The sequence below is a fragment of the Musca autumnalis genome, unplaced genomic scaffold, assembly GCF_047663935.1.
Source record: "Musca autumnalis isolate F117 unplaced genomic scaffold, ASM4766393v1 scaffold_1, whole genome shotgun sequence".
Classification (NCBI taxonomy): domain Eukaryota; kingdom Metazoa; phylum Arthropoda; class Insecta; order Diptera; family Muscidae; genus Musca; species Musca autumnalis.
In genome coordinates, this window is record NW_027411644.1 from 111512783 (window position 1) to 111526780 (window position 13998).

The following is a 13998-nucleotide window of genomic DNA, read 5'->3' on the forward strand; positions in this document are numbered from 1 at the left end:
ATGGTTCGACTGGTCTTGTTTTCGTGCAAGATCTATTATGAAAAGAGCTCTTAAATTGTGCCGACGAGAAAATACTGATCATAACAGAAGACAATATTATTCTGCAAGAAGCAGTTTCAAAAAATTGTGTGAAAAAAAAGTTGGAATGTTACAATACAAACTTAAAAAAGTTAGACAAGGTTAAATGTAGTAAAAAATGGTGGGAGATTTCGAATTCCTTAAAAACCAAAAGTACCAAAATGCGTGGAAATCTTGATTCTGATGACCTCCAACGCTATTTTAGTTCACTTCTCAGTAATCATGATGCATACGGTGATATAAGATGGTGTATTCCTTTTTATGTTGATCCGTTCTTAGATTCACCTTTCGAATATTGCGAACTAAATAATGTTATCCGTAAGCTCAAAAGTAACAAATCCCCAGGACAAGACGGTATCCCTTATGAGTTTTATAAATACGCTCCTCGAAATTTTCTAAGTAAACTATTATATGTTTTCAATCACATTTTCATTAAAGAGGAGATACCAACATCTTTCACAGAATCTATTTTAATTCCATTACATAAAAAAGGCGATGTTAATGTGCCGAGTAACTATAGAGGTCTTTCCCTAATTGACTCGGTATGTAAAATCTTTAATTCTCTACTTTTAAATAGAATATCAAACTGGCTGACTACTCATAATGTCCTAAATGAATTCCAAGCGGGGTTCAGAAAAGATTACTCCACAATAGACAATATTTTCAACTTAGTCAGTATTGTCAATTTAAACGCAATCAAAAATAACGTTACGTATGCTTTTTTTGTTGACTTTTCTTCAGCCTTTGATTTGATCCCCAGAAATAGTTTATTTTATAAACTTTCTGCATTAGGAATGTCAACAAAGATTGTCTCGATTATAAAACTAAAACCAGAGTATGGGACGGAAATACGTTCTCTGAATATTTTTCTGTTGACTCAGGTGTTAAACAGGGTTGTATTCTCAGTCCGGTTCTGTTTTCACTCTATGTTAATGACCTGCCGAATATTCTTCCTGGAGGTGTGAACGTTGCAAATTCATGCATAAAAGTTTTATTGTATGCTGACGATATTGTTATTTTATCTGACACTCCTAATGATTTGCAGAATATGATAAATGTATTACAACAATATTGTCTCACTTGGAGCTTAAAAATTAATTTATCGAAATCTAAAATAATGGTATTTAGAAAAGGTTCAAGAGTTTCGAGTAATCTGAATTTTTATTACAATAGTAGTATAGTCAAGTCATTGAAATTGTCAACAGTTATAAGTATCTAGGGGTTGACATTGCATATAATCTCTCTTTTAAAAATCACATAAAGAATAAACTGTCAGCATCTAAAATTGCCATTAATTCCACTTGGTCAACATACATAAAAAATCCAAAAATATCACAAAAAAATAAATTAAAAATATTTGAATCTTGCTCAAAAGCAATCATGTGCTATGCAGATCAGGTATGGGGATATGAACGATATGACGATGTTGAAAAATTGTTTCGATTTTTTATTAAGAAAATTTTATATTTACCCAACAACACGCCAAACTATATGTTGCATCTCGAAACTGGACTACATTCCCTTTTCTCTGCTACACTAAAAAGTCATTTCTGTTACATCAATAAAATCTTACAGTTAAATACAAATCGACTTCCCAGAATATTAGCTCAGGAAATATTGGAAAAGAATATTTCATGGGCCAACGCATGGTCAAATTTATGCCATGATATAAACTATTATCCATCCAATAATAGACTGCCTATATGTTCAAACTGGAAAGAAATTATTGATTCTAGAGTTGAAAATATTGGAAAAATTCTATAGGAGTACTTCTTTTATTTTTCTTTGAACTCCCAAGTAAATGGGCGGATTTTGCTTTATCTACATTCACATAGAAGGTTTCCCATTGAGGAAAGTTATCGGGTTGTTGAAATAAATCATTAGACTTCTTAAACGGAAATAGAGTTCAAATATGTGTAAATCGCGTAATTATCAAAATCGTTTTGTCCGCATGTGATTTTCATGTACAGCAAGACCATATCTTTTAATTTGTATATATTTTTCGAAATAAAATTTGGACGTTAAGATGTAGCATCGGCTGCATCTTAGCATTAAAAAACCTATAAAACATCGCTAATTTGCGCAAAGTTCATACAATTTCGTTCCGCATCCGGTTTTAGTGTCACCATGAAAATCTGCATCGATATATACCTGTTTCAAGGCAATCAGTCAAGAATCGTGGATGTAGCATCACACACTATTTTTGGGATAAAATGAACGTAGTTCGCTTGTCAGTGAAGTTTTTAAATCTCTGTTTCCGCAAAAAAGAAGATGCTGCACTAGTTTTTTCATAGCAATGCAAGCGGCAGACAGAATACGCGATAAAATGCGCGATATTTTCAAAAAGAATATTAGGTGATTTTCCTACCTTGGAATTTCTCCTATCTTAGTGGATGGATTTTAACGAGTAATGATTTATTACATCCGCAACGTAAAAATCCAAAATTTGCAATCATGCACGAGTAAATCGAATGCCAATTGTACAAATTAGACCCGAAATATATGATTTTTAGAAATTTGTTCGCACAAAATTTTCGTATTTGGATGCAGATTTCTGTGAAGCTGTGTAGGCTACATTCACGACACATATATCAAGTAACTCAGAATCGGGAGTTCTACAATCCTATATGCGATTTTTTGGCAAACCTGTGGATCGAAATTAGAAGAAAATTTCAAAAAACGCTTAAAATCTGGCTTCAAAATGTCAGCATCATTTAATGGTAGACGCAGATCAAATTTTGAAAAGTTATACATTGGTGGGATGATCCCTATTTAGTTGGCTTCTACTTTCACTTTAACAGAAAAATCGGGAAAAATGTGGTTTAATCACAAATCGAAGAATCGAGAAAAGGAAAAAATTCACGTTGGCTTCAACCCATTTTTACCCATTTTTTAACATAAATCTAGCCACAGCTTCCACGCAAATTATCTTTTAAGGCCAATATTTTTTGCCAAGTCTAAAAACATTTAATTTTATCCAATAGCATTTAAATTGTACAATATACGACCACCATTCGCGAGTTATAAAGGGGTAAACCTTGGCTTCAACGATGTTAAATTTTCAATAATATTGCCCATATATACATATATGGCGAAAACCAAAAATGTTTTACAATCGATGAATCCGAGTTTCACCCATTCAGAATTCGCGAACTGTTAACATATTCAATATAGTATGATATACATTCTTTAAAATGAAGTGTTTTAGGAGGAATCCCATAAGGTCAACCATTAAAATTAATTTACGTGGAAGCTGTGTTGGCATCAATGTAGAAAAATAGGTAAAAATGGGTTGAAGCCAACAAGTTTTCTTATGCTCCCTTCCGATTTCTGGCTTAACCTTACATTTTATAGACATATGCCCAAAGAAAGACTTAAAGAATACTTCATGGGCAATATGATACTAGTGTACCACTGCATCCACCTAAAATTTATGCTGACATTTTGAAGCCGGAATTTCGGGGTTTTTTTTAATTTTTTTAATAATTCGGACGCGCAGCAATATAATATTCAAAACTCATAATAGGATTATAGAACTCGTGATTTAACGTCGTTTAATGCATATCTCATGAGTGTGCTCCTTACAGCATCCTAGTAATTGGAGTCTAAAGGCCAATATTTGATAAACCTATTTTTTTAAAAAACCTATTTTTTGCGTTTTAAATTTACAAGTGCCATTCAATTTCCTTTGTACCCCGCGTGAATTTAGTTTTTTTACGCGACGGATCTAATGAGTCCATCCGCGATCGAATCCGTCCACTAAAACCGCGGATATAGATATCCTGAAAATAGGAAAATCAACAAAAATTTATTTTGACAAATCCGCGTACTAAACGCGATTTTCTTTGAAATTTTTTTACGTAAATGGAATCCTTTATACGCGATTATAATATTTGCGAAAACGCGTGTCATAAATTACTGAAATTAGCGAGTAATATGCGTTTTTTACCAAAAATGATATGAATAGGCACTTCCGCGGCTCTTGAAAAATCTGTTTGAAATATGTGTATATAGACGCATTTTTTATGGGTGCTACTGAAACCGGATGCGCATCAAAATCGTATGCAAATTGCGCGATTTTTACCCACTTTAAGGTTTTTTGCATTGTGTGATGCAACTGGCGGTACACTTTGACCGCTGAGTGAAACATCGAAATATGCATAGATATTGAAAGAGATTGAGTCGCTGTATCCAAAAACGGATGCGCATCAACTGTTTTGAACTAATTCGCGAATAATAGGCTTTTTAATTTCCACATTTTTTGAATGATTGTAATTTCAATATTACTCTTAATTTCCTATCTTTATAAGTTATCACAGTAAGCAAATAAGCTTTCACGATGGTAAACCATATTTCCTGATGACGTTTTAGCAGTACACATTAATTATTGTATGGGATATTAGCGAAATAGTTGGAGAACTCCCAAATATTTTTTCTAATTTTTCGATTCAAACCAAAAAATATATTTGCAACAATATTTTCCAACAATAAGTTTTTCTCTTTTGTTGTTGCTATAATATGCAATTTAGGGTTTGTACGGACTCTGGGACAGGATAATTTGGATTTACTTCAAATTTTTTGTATTATTTGTTGATTTTCCGCGAAAATAATAATAAATATAATAACTATTTAAACATCTACGAATAGATATGGAATGCTGTTAACGATTTATGCATACATTTTCTCATAACAACAAATAATATATTTTTAAATATTTTTTCTTTATATGAGAATAAAAACCGCTATAACTTTTGCGCGCATCGTCCAATTTTGTGAACGCGAACAGATTTGAAACCAGAATTTTTTTCTTAACCTCTGTGCCAAAAATTGTAGATGGCTCGCAATTTTTTTTTTTTTGAATTTTTTTCAAATGGAATTGCAAAGGATTTTTGTTTTCGCCATATGCACGTCTGTCCGTTCGTCCGCCTGTTGAAATTAAGATACAGATAGATAGAGCTTTATAATTAGGTATAGACGTTCCCAGCAAAATAAATTGGAAGCAGTGCAATGTAGACTACTTCTATCACGGCATGTTTTGATGCAGTTCAAACGGAGTCATGAAAAAAGCACTCCATTCCTCACATTTTAACCGCTTTTGGATGCAATCCAAAGAATCACATCCATTTGCAGTTAAAATGCAGGGCCAAGGGTCAGTTAAAATGCAGTGCCAAAGGGTTAGTTAAAATGCAGTGCTATGGAGTGCATCTTTCAGTAGTCACGCTCTTGTAAAAATCATGAGTGAAAATGCATAATTGGATGCACTTCCAGATTACTTGTACATATAATTTAACTGCATCTTTGGAGGCAAACATTTTGCTGGGTTTATATTCCTCCATATTTGTTGGTATCAGTCCACGTCTCCATATATTTTGAAGGTTGTAGCCTCAATAAACCTCTGAAAAAGCTGAAATTTGATATTTAGTCGTCGTTGGGGGCTTAAAACTTTCCATCTGAAATTTGTCGGTATAGGTTCACGTCTTTATATAGCTCACATATCGACGCCTCCATACAATAGTATGCTAAGTCGACTTAGCATGTTTTCAAGTTCTTTACCTTTTTTATATTTAACGTCCTTTAACTTAAATTCTGTCAAATTTTGGTAAGAATCGGACAATCCGAACCGAAGTTATAAACAAATATTTACTTAGCATAGTACTGAAGGTCAAAAAAATTTCCAAACTTTTAGAGCTTGTCCTGCAAAATTCACTGTTCAGAATTAGCAAACTATTATTTGGAGGTGTCGAACGTCCTTTAACTTAAATTCTGTCAAATTTTGGTAATGATCGGTCAATCCGAACAGAAGTTATAAACAAATATTGACTTAGCATAGTACTGAAGTTCAAAAAAATTTCCGCACTTTGAGAGCTTCTCCTGCAAAACTCACTTTTTAGACTTAGCATACTATTATTTGGAGGTGTCGATATAACGATACCTCCCGATTTTCGTTATTTTGAAGGATTTACCCTCATATTCTACCGAAATGGCTGAAATCTGGTATTTAGTCTTTGTTGATGGTATACAACTTTCCACCAGAAAAGGCTGAACTTTGGTATTTAGTCTTCGTTGGAGGTATAAAACTTTCCATCTTAAATTTTTCGGTATATGTCAACATCGTCATATAGTCCCTATAGAACGGTACCTTCCGATTTTAGGTATTTTGAAGGATGTGGCTTCAACATCCCACTGAAATGGTTAAAATTTGGTATTTAATTTGCCCCTTACTAAGAATTTCGCTTGTCGTTCTAGTTTTTTTGTAATCGGATTTCTTCTCTCGAATTTAAAAATTTTCTTCGAATGACTTCACCAATGCCTCCGCCAGTTTGTTTTCTTTTCCGTCTATACATCCCATATTCAGGCATTCATCGTTCCCTTGCCCTAACTTTATTATTTCATTTCCAAACTTAGTCCAGTTGGCTTTAGATTCGACGGTGCATTCGATAGCAAGAGAAGGAGCGTTCCTCTAAGACCCTCCTCTAATGTAGTGTAAGTAAGTGGTTAGTGGTCCTTGGCCATCGGCTAAGAGGGACACTGAGGAAGGGGAACACAGGGGAGCGCACCAGAGGGGCCTAATCCCACTTTATCTCTGTAAGAACTCCTTAGATAAAACGTGGAGCCTCAGACCGCAAGTAATATCCTGACCGTATAGGACAGTGGCATATGGCTACCTCGCCTGGTGGCAGGTCCTAAGGAGAACATCGAACCTCTTCAAGTTAGCTACTGTCAGTTCTCAGTTCTGGTTATTGGAGCTGCGTCAATTTTCATTATTGGAGTAGTAAAAATAACCCCTCACACAGCATTGAAAGCTATATTGGATTTCCATCCTCTGTATATTCTAGTACAGCATCAAGCATCACGATGTGCCTTGAGGTTTAAGGAGCTTTATATGTGGTCTTATTTACGGCTTGGACGCACAAGCGTTCTATTGCCGATCGGTAGCCAAATTGAGGGGAGGGCGATCCTAGACCTTGACACAACTGAGGTTTAGTCCCCGATAAACGTGAGTGTGACAGGGCAGACCTGATAGCCTATCTATCTTCACTGATGGATCGAAAATGGAAGAAGACACGGGAGCTGTTGTGTATAGTGATGAACTGAACATCAGGCGTTCGTATAAACTTAATGACAGTGGCAGCTTTATTTTTCATCTTTCCATCCCTTTCTCTCCTCCTCCTTCCTTATTTACGGTATCCTGGGAAGCAGCTGATTGTGTGTCGCTCGGGAGTTTAACGCCCTTACTGTCGTTGTTGGCACCCTCGTCCTATCCTACTTGAGCGCTTAGTCTTGCTAGACGGGCCAGGGGAGATAGTCGATTTTACCACAAGAAGAGTGTCAAACAAATCCTAACATTTTTTTTGCAAAATTTCTATGAAAAATTGCATTTTTCCTGGAAATTACTGTTATCATAAAATTTGCTTAGTTTGGTAAACAGGTATCCATGGTATGTAATAAGGGTTCGTATAGATTTATCGTTGTGATGTCTTAGTTTGATGATGATCCCTGAGAAATCTGCTTATAAAGTATATATGTGCATACATACCCTCTGTCCTTCCGGGACAGAGGGATACAGCCCGCAATTTTTGAGATAGAGCTTTATAATTTGGTATAGAATTTTCTATTACTCCTGGGATGTTTGGTATTGAAAATGGATCCACATTTTAATATAGCCCCCATGGAACGGTACCTTCCAATTTCCGGCATTTTGAAGGTTTTATGATCCCATCGAAATGGCTGAAATTTGGTACAGGTGAAAGGTTACCTGAAATTTCTCGGTATATGCTCACGTCTTCATATAACCCTCATAAACGGTACCTCCCGATTTTCGGTATTTTGAAAGTTTTTGGCTGAAATTTGGTAGTTAATCTTCGTTGTGGGTATAAAACTTTCCACTGTAACGAGACCGCTGTCCTAAACTCCGATCCGGCCTTGCTCAGGGAAAATGGGAGGGTTTTTCGGACTGCCAGTTACATAACTTATTTTATAGAAGATAGATAATTTAGATAGAGGAAGTCAAAGAAAGTAGGAGCGTAAGGACGTCGAGATATTAAGTGATCATGTTTACCCAGATTACCTTATATTTCATCAATAATAATGCGGTATTTATTTAAAATTCATCATTAACATATTTGTTATTATCAAAAACAAATTAATTCTATGAGAATGTACAAAACAATAAACATGACAAAATGGATATGATTATGAATATTTCGATGCCACAGATGGTGGTCTTTAGAATTAATGTATTTTTAAGATTAAGGATATATGGAAATGTTTGTTATTTTAGTGTATAATATAAAAATAGTTGTATTTAAGTATGTTATTAGATATGAGATTAACTTACGTATTTTCTTCTGCCATGAAGCGATCGCTGCATAGTAGATGTCAGAGTAAAATATTGATTAATATAGTAACATAAGTGATTTTGTATGATAAGGACTTCGTGTTTTCTTGAAACTAGGATTTGCTGAGTTCTAATTCTAACAACGAATTGGCGTTGTACAAAATGTTTCCTCAATAAGTTCATATAAAAATTTAATTTCCATGCTAAAGTGATGTTTGTGATTAAAGTCTCCGGAATATTTCGGCTCAATGACGTAATGATTGCATATGCTTAATTATTAGCTCAAAAATCGAATATTGTATCAAATTGCTAGCTTCAGAGATTTACAAATTTGAGAGATATTGATCCATTGGCATGCGTAAATTGGATAGGCTTACAGCGGAATATGCACAGAGAATCTCCTTTGAATAAAACAATCTTCACCAAACGCCAATAAAGGAATATGCACGGGACAAAACTTCTTTTAAATAATTCGCCAGATTATTGATGAAGGACAACGGAAATTTAAGTAGAAGCTTATTCGGTCAAATGGAAAATTTATATTAATTTTCACAAAAAAACTTTTTTAAATCTTATTTTAAAATTGTCGACCTTCCGTTACAATAATATTTTCAGAATTGAATTTTCAATTTTTCATGTGAAAACTTTTGAAAACTCAATTTTTATATTTTCAAACAAACTATGGTTTTTCACATTTTCGGAACTTGTTACCTTTTACAAAGTGTAAGGAGGTACAGTGCCACACCACTTGAAATTTGTTGGTATAGGCTCACGTCTTCATATAGCCTCCATATAACGGTACCTCCCGATTTTCGGTATTTTAGCCTTAATATTCCACAGAACTAGCTAAAATTTGGTATTTTGTCTTCGTTGTGGGCATTAAACTTGCCACAGTAAATTTAACCCCGAAGGTGCAGTGCCGAATAGAACAGATGACCCGAAGGCCCTGTAGAACTGAAAAACCCGAAGGTCCAGTGCCGAATAAAACAGAAAACCCGAAGGCCCTGAAGAACTGTAAAAGCCGAAGGTCCAGTACCGAATAGAACAGAGTACCCGAAGGCCCTGCAGAACTGAAAAACCCGAAGGTCCAGTTCCGAGTAGAACAGATGACCCTATGGCCCTGTAGAACTGAAAACCCCGAAGATCCAGTGCCGAATGGAACAGATGACTCAAGAGCCCTGTAGAACTCAAAAACCCGAAGGTCTAGTGTAATTTATTAGCCACCACATATTAATGGGTAGCTTCCAAAAAGTATTCCCAACTCGGTAACACCAAGGTGTACGTTGGCGGATTTAGAACAAGCTTTAGTTCCAACTTGTGTAGGTAACTTCCTGCAGTAGCCAGCTCGCCATCAGCAAAAGAATCTGAAATATGTATATGAGTGACTTGAGGCATGATGTGAATGCGAATTATTCGCCCTAAGCACTGACTGCAAAAATACACTGGAGTTAAATTTACCAGTGTGTGGCCTGTTATAACACTAGTGTCAGGTAGAGGCAATGTATGGTGGAGTGTTGTCAAAGCCCAGTTTGCCCATGACTGTAAAGGGTTTCTTGGTAGTAGTTGTTGTGTTATGTACGTGATCATATTGTCACGTTACAACCTGAAAATTGTCGGTATAGGTCAAAGTCCTTATATAGTCCCCACAGAACGGTATCTTTCGATTTTTGATATTTTAAAGGTTGTGGCGCAATATCCCCTCGAAATGGATAAATTTGGTATTTAGTCTTCGTGGGGTATGAAACTTTCCATGTGAAAGTTGTCGGTAAAGGTCCACGTCTTCATATAGTCCCCATAGGTCGGTACCTTCCGATTTTCGCTATTTTGAAGGTTGTGACCCAATATTCCTCCGAAAAGGCTAACATTTTTTATTTAGTCTTCTTTGCGGGTATAAAACTTTCCACCAGAAATTTGTCGGTATAGGTCTTTATATAGCACTCTATAGAACGGAACTCACGGATTTTCAATATTTTGAAAGTTTTAGCCAGGGGTGCACACATTCCTTGCAAAAAATCAAACAGCTTACGTTCATGTTTTCCCAAAGACTCAATTTAAGATTTTATTGAAGATTTTAGTCACATGCATATATGTACATATGTGTAGGTTTTAGTCTAACCCCCATGGACCGGTATTGCCTAATTTTATGTATTTCGAGGGGTTCTTCTTCGAACCGAGATTGCTGTAATTTGGTATTGTGTTAAGTCAGAGGATAGAAAGAACAACGATGAGCTCTTTTAAAGAGTGTTGCAACAATTTCCTTCTGAATTGGATGTAAATTGGGATTTTGGAATCTCAATGGGTAGTAAACCTCCACACAGAAAATAATCAGTATAAAGTCAATTTCACCAGTTAAGATATTATTCTCCTCCAAGGAATTGTACTTAACGTAGAGAAATAGCTTAGTAGTTAGTTGTGGTGGAGGGTATAAAAAGTTCGTCCCGACCGAACTTAACGCCGTTCTTTCTTATTAAGCTGCAAGTTCTGGCCAAATTATTTGTAGTTTAGTATGTAAGGTTCCCTGAGGTTCTGAAAACTTTCCCCACTAACAATAGGTATGAAACTGTAAAATTTTAAAATCAGAACATGTTTATGAAAATTGCTGCACTTAAGCACTTCGGGAAAGCTTTCCTATAAAAACGATCCTAGGTATAATATAATGGTTACTTTTTCTGCATTATAAAGTGTATGCTTATATTTTCGAATATTTTGTGAACTTAGTATTGGATATTTTAGGGTCGCTAATGCCCTCGTCCTAGCTATGTATGGATATCGGGCACTCGGACTCCAGGATGCGATCAATTGACTGCTTATTTCATTCACTTGTTCACTTGGGTCACATTCGATAGCTTTTACAGGTAAGAGCAGAAAGGATACTTCGGAATATGTAATAGATATATCGGAGTAATGAAACAAGACATGGGTGGATGCAACTACAATATTTATTTTTAAATTTGTAAATAACTCTATTTGTTCTCAGCCTATTGTACTCTGTGCGTAACTGCTCCAAGGTTCTAAGTGTCACATTTAATGCCCTTAATAAGCCTTTTATCTATACCGCCAATATCTGCGACCGTTTAAAACTAGGAATAAGTTCGGTGAGACCCCTTTTCAGAAGCACATAGCGAGTATATAATAAAGCGAGAAAATAATAAATAATAAAGGTCGATAGATCGTGATGTGTTCAGCCAGTGCGTGGTGCAATTGTTACATCGACTTACTAGTTTTAGTTAATTGATTAAACATATTTTCATACAACAACATCTTAAAGCATCTTCTTTCCCTACAATTTTAAAGAAAAATTCCAAGAAGCTTTTCCGCATAATTTGAAAAACGACATTATCTTCAACATGACAAATCTACAGGAGCAATTTAAACAAATATTGCTCCATCATCTCCATATCCATATTATGATTACTTTGTGGTAAAGGTTGGGAAGGCTACCTAGTACAGAATGCTGCTACTGCTGCTGGCATTATCATTGCCCATGCCGATGATTATTATCCAGTAGCACTTTTCCAAAGTAAATAAAACATATGGTAGCAGAAAAATAAACCAGAAGAAACGAAAAACAAAAACCACAAGCCATCAAAGCCAAATCGAATGCAATAATTTTACGATTAATAAACACTTTAACCGCAACAAACACTTAACTTCGGCAACCAGCCATGTAACTATGTATGCCACCGCAGGGACAGACACACACATTTTCTAAGCAACATTTACCGATCGATGGCACGCAACATTGAAAGAGAAAAAATCTTCTAAATGACAGTTAGATCGATGGAGTCATTGCTGACATAAAGGAACAAAATTCAAAGAACGAATAGTTCGAAAAAAGGAGAAAAGGAAAACAAAATTGAAAAAACGATGATCACCTCAATGACCGCCATTTGAAAGATCAGCATATGGGCTGCCGGTATTTATTATAGCCCAACCATTGCAACAAACAAAAGCCGGTTAGCAAAGTCATCGTCGTCATCATCAGCAGCAGCTTTATCCAGAAGCAATAATAGAATAATGGCAAGATTTTTGAAAGCTATGCTTTGGAATATTTGTTGGAGAATGTGCCGAGTGTAGTTTATTTTAAGGGGCCTTTTTCCAAATTTTAGGCTTCTTTTATTTAATTCACAAGCTCTGCAGAATATAAAAGGCATCTTGACAGCAGACACCAGAGGGAGGTTAGTATCCAGTTGAGATCAAATATGGGCGGGAAAAATTCTAATCTTCGTCATGTTAAAGCCAGTAACGGTCCAAGTTACTCGTATCTAGCGTAATTTTTTCTTCCTTACGCGTTCGGAATTTGACGGTGCTGTAGTCCAAGAATCGTATTTGCCTAACAATACGGTTTATTCAATAGTGAAAAAAACTGTATCGCAGCCAAAAAGAACTTAAATTTAATTCTTCTGTGCAATTTCAGTACTTGCCATTAAACGGAGGTTAGACTACAGGCGGTCTAACATGACTATGTGTTCTGGCTTCCGTCCATACGCCATGCGAAGAGTTTAAACCACAAGTCAAGTCATGTGGGACCTTCTGAAGGAACTATCGGATAGATGCAGCATCATAACGGGATGTGATGAAAGTATCTGTGACTATACTCTTTAACAGTAAACGCTCTTAACAGTGAATACATGAATAGCTCTGTGAATTATATTACCAAGGTCCTCCTATATTGCTATGAACAATCTATTGTGGAATAAAGACCTGACCTCAAACTCAGTGCCTATTGGGATGTCCACAGCACACAGTCAAGTATGTACAAAGTGAGATGAAGATTATTAAGCTGCAAGGTCCCACACGATACTGTCAAAGAACCCAAAGCCTTCGGGAAGTATCAAGCGACCCGATGCAGCTTGAATAAACTCCGGTTTCTAAACACAGGACCCACTGGCCAGCACCCACTTTCCAATCAGTAAGGATGTCGGCACAAGCCCACCACTGCACGATGGGGCCAATGGCAGGTTTTTGAGGCAAAAAGTCATGTTTTCAAGTCAGTGATTGAAATCAAATAATAACGGAATTATATTCTTAACACTTTCAAACCTCCAAAACCAAAAAATTACAATCTGGCAACGGCCCCCAGCGACATGCCAAGCTGCCAAAGATGTCATAATTTTCATTCCGTTTATTTCTGACATTCAGTCGTAATTAAACAATTTAAGTATTTTGGCGCCAAAATCTGATCTGTTGATATTATATATTTTTTAAAAATGAAAATACGGGTAACGGGATGCAAATTAAGATTATTATTAAAAATGTAAATGTAATAATGGATGTGGTCAATAATTTGTTGTGTCGGTAAGTGATGTTTTTTGATGTAGTCTGTGGTATCGTCCATGTGTTCTTTGGAGTAGAACTTTCGGTATCGGGGTGTATTCTCGTAAAAATATGTATCTGGTGAAAGGTGACAATGCCGTCTAACAGATTTTGAAAAGAAATTTTGCGTATACTTGTGATTAAAAAAATTATCAATTTCCAAATTTCGTAAAACTTAAAAATTTGGATATTTCTACTTTTTGGTTGGAAAATCAGCGAAAACCTAAACACGTTATATACTGGATTTCTGCGAAGTTTAATAGAGG